Here is a 4,218-nt window from a genome sequence, read left to right on the forward strand (position 1 = left end):
GCGCGGGGGAAGCGTCAACCTGCTCTTGTAGCTTCAGCGCTGGGGCAGTTCCTGGCAAGGGGCTCGGGGGGGGGGGGGGCCCCCCGCCCCGCCGGTCCCTGCCACGTCAGTGCTAGTGACGCCCTTGTGCCTCGGCAGCGGCCTTCGGTGATGCTGTCCTGGCGCGGCAATCGCTCAGCGAGCGGCGCCTGCGCATTGATACCGTGTCTCGTCAGCGCGGTTGTGCTTCTGTATTCATCACCGTTGTCGCATCCGTGTCAGCGTCAGCGCCAGGACTGTCAGCATTCGTTATCCCAACGTCGCTGCTGCCATTACTATTATGAACGATTAGTTAATATTAATTCAGTATCGTGATCACTTTATCATTATTATTGTAATTATGTTACTACTATTATCAATAATGATGCGTTTATTTATCATTACTACAGCCCTCCCTGGTGCTGCAGGGGCTGAGTAGCCCTGTGCAGCCCCTGAGGAGGCCGCAGCTGCCTCCTCTGGGGTGGGGGGCCTGTGCAAGCCATGGGGGAGGCTGGGGCTGGGGCACTGCCTCGCTAGGGCAATCCCAGGGAGGAGAGCATTAGCAAGGGATGCAGTGGGGCCTGGCTGGTGTGCTGCCCGCACAGTGTTGGGTGCCAGGGAAAAGGCACCTGTGAGCACTGTCACCCCCCCACCCTCCATCAGCTAGAGCCCCCGGGGCATCCACGCGTAGGGGCCAGGAGTGACCGCTGTGCTGCCTTTGCTGGCTGGCGCGCAACAGCGGTGACTGCAGTCAGTGCAATGGCTAAGCAGCCAGAAGGCTGAGGAGGGATTAAGGTGCTGCCACAAGGCACGTGGGGGGAAGCAGTGGCTTGGTCTTGCCCCGTTTTATCTCCCGAGGTGGGTGCTGCTCAGGCTATTGGCTCTCCAAGGCAACCATGGTGATCACTGGCTTTTGAATCGGAAATCAGAGTGAAGCCCCACCTTTGGGCAGCTAACAAAATATGATGACCATCCTTTTTTATTCCTTGTCCTGTGATTTCTCATTCTCATAGCAGAGTTTACTGGATAAAATGGCTTTTCTGCCTGTCTGTGCTATGTAGCTATCCTTCCAGAGCTGTAGGATTACCAGGTAGGATAGCTTTATGACCACAATTCCCAGCTAAGCTCTGATTGCAGGATCAGTGGTACTGATAGCAGAGGAGGCAGGCTAAACCATGCTGGTTTTTCCAACATCCAGGTGAAACATGTCACCTCTGGTGATAAAGAAAGCTCTTGCACATGTAATGGCCACCACTACAGAAGAAGAGTTAGAATTAAGTGCGTCTCCAAAAGGGACTTGCAGGAGTTATGGGCTCTCCCAGTGCTCCCTTTGTGAGCTACTGCTCATTGCGCAGCTTTGTTTACCCATTCTGCCCCTAGCTGTGCAACATGGGATGAAGCTGGCACCAGGACAATCTTACCATTTGCACTGGGCACAGGACAGTCTGCACAAGCTGTCACTGCATGAACAATGCAGCTGCTCTTTTGTTTAGTTTTCCATTGGGTGTTCCAACACCAACACCATGTCCCCTCCACTTGTTCAAACCTTTTAGCAGAGCCCCCCGCTGCAAGCTGCTGCCCTGTTTCTCCCATGCAATCACCTTCTCTCAACATATCTGGTAGTGTTCTCCCTTACTACACCTTCCAGAACACCTTCCAGGTATTCTCTTCTGTTCTACCAGTGAGCGGATGTGAAAGACGACACGAGACCTGCATCAGGGAGACCAACTGGCAGCTTCAGGAATGGTGTCTGGAGGCGGGCTTCAGCTCCTAGACAACGACCCGCACATCAGGACAAGAGACATGCTTGGGTGGGATGGGCTTTACCTTTCCCCCAAAGGTAAGCATGTGTTCTCTTCTAGGTTGGCAGATCTCCTCCGGCGGGCTTTAAACTAGGCTCATCAGGGAAAAGGGAAGACAAGGGTGGAGGAAGCCTTGGACCACTAATCCAAACATCACCCACAAGAACAGCCCAGCCTAAACTGATGATGAGCAGTACAAATACCCAGGTAAGCAACAGGGGCCAGTGCACACATCTTCAAGAGGCCTCAAATGCCTCTACACAAATGCTCGTAGTATGGGGAACAAGCAGGAGGAACTTACTCTCCTGCTAACTGACACCAACCCAGACATAGTGGGGCTCACAGAAACGTGGTGGGACCCAACGCATGATTGGGTGGTGAATATCAAGGGCTATAGGCTGTACAGGAGTGATAGGACAGGGAGGAAAGGTGGGGATGTGATGCTCTACGTCAAGGAGGAATACACATCCTCAACGAGTAGCACTGGGTTAAGAGGAGGGGCACACTGAAGTGCTCTGGGTTAGAATACAAGGAAGTCGAGGGGAAAGGGACTTAATGATGGGGGTCTACTACAGACCACCCAACCAAGGGGAAGAGTTAGACCAGGAATTCTTAAGTCAGCTCACGGAGGCAGTTAGGTCAAAGGACGTGTTCATCATGGGTGACCTGAACTTTCCAGACATCTGCTGGGAAGAACAGTCAGCCAGGTCTGACTGCTCACGTAGGTTCCTAGCCGAGATACAGGACCTCCATGTAACCCAGGAGGTGCACAGCCCCACCAGGGGAGATGCCTTGTTGGACCTGGTCCTGGCCACGGGCAACGACCTGGTGAGGGGGCTGTGGCTACTCGACCACCTGGGCGACAGCGATCATCGCCTTGCTGGAATTCACCATCCAGTGCAAGGTGGCAAAGGCCTGCAGCAAGGCAGCAGCCCTGGACTTCAGGAGGGTGGACTTCAATGAGGTAAGGAGAATAGTTGGGGAGGCACTGAGGTCCCACAGGGGAGAGGAATTGGGGGTCCAAGAAGAGTGGTCGTTCCTTAAGGAGACAATCCTCCAAGCCCAAAAGGAGGTAATCCCAACACGGATCAAAGGGGGCAAGAGGGTGCAAAAAGTCCCCATGGCTCACCAAAAGCATACGGGAACGTCTCCTGGCTAAAAGGGAAGTGTACACCCAATAGAAGGGAGGGGCCATCACCAGGGAGGACTATACCTCAGTTGCTCCGGGCTGCCGAGGGGTGGTCAGGAAGGCCAAGGCGGAGGCTGGAACTGGGACTAGCTACCCGGATCAAGGACAACAAGAAGTCCTTTTTTAAATACATAGGGGGCAAAAAGAAGGTACCGGGTAACGTGGGGCCTCTGCAAGACATGCTGGGAAATCTGGTCGTCACACCAGATGACAAAGCTAACCTATGGAACAATTTCTTTGCCTCCATTTTCCTGAGCAGGGACCAAGTCACCCCCCTCACCGGGACCTCCGTAGGCCTCAGGGGAGGCACACCCAGACCTAGGGTCAGTGAGGATCTAGTCAGGGAGCTTCTGGAGGGACTGGACGTATTTAAATCAGCTGGTCCTGATGATCTCCACCCCAGAGTGCTGAGGGAATTAGCAGAGGTCATTGTGGGACCCCTGGCACGGCTTTATGAGCACTCGTGGTGCTCTGGTGTGGTGCCAGAAGACTGGAAAAGGGCCAATGTGGTCCCCATTTTCAAAAAAGGGAGGAAGGAGGACCCAGGAAACTATAGGCCAGTCAGTCTTACCGTGATCCTGGGTAAACTTTTTGAGAGAATTATTCTGGCACACAGCCACCAGGGGCCAGCAGGGGAGGTTATACTTAGGGGCAACCAACGCGGATTCATTAGAGGCGGGTCCCGTCAGACCAACCTGGTGGCCTTCTATGACCAGGTCACAAAATCCTTAGACGCAGGGGTAGCAGTGAACGTAGTCTTTCTGGACTTCAGGAAGGCCTTTGACACTGTCTCTCACCCCATTCTCATTTAAAAAAACTAGGGGACTGTGGTGTCAACACCTACACAGTCAAATGGGTCGCTAAGTGGCTGGAGGGCTGCACCCAGAGAGTGGTGGTGGACGGGTCATTTTTTACCTGGAGGGATGTGGGCAGTGGGGTCCCCCAGGGCTTGGTCCTCAGGCCCACACTCTTCTTCATCAGTGACTTGGATGAGGGGGTAAAAAACACCCTGTTCAAATCTGCAGATGACACTAAGATGTGGGGGGAAGTGGGCACGCTAGAAGGGAGGAATAGGCCGCAATCGGACCTGGACAGGTTACAGGGGTGGGCGGATGAGACCAGGATGGGTTTCAACACTGACAAGTGCAGGGTACTGCACTTGGGGAGGAAGAACCAGCAGCATACCTACAGGCTGGGGAACTCCCTTCT

The sequence above is a fragment of the Alligator sinensis genome, unplaced genomic scaffold, assembly GCF_000455745.1.
Source record: "Alligator sinensis unplaced genomic scaffold, ASM45574v1 scaffold592_1, whole genome shotgun sequence".
Classification (NCBI taxonomy): domain Eukaryota; kingdom Metazoa; phylum Chordata; order Crocodylia; family Alligatoridae; genus Alligator; species Alligator sinensis.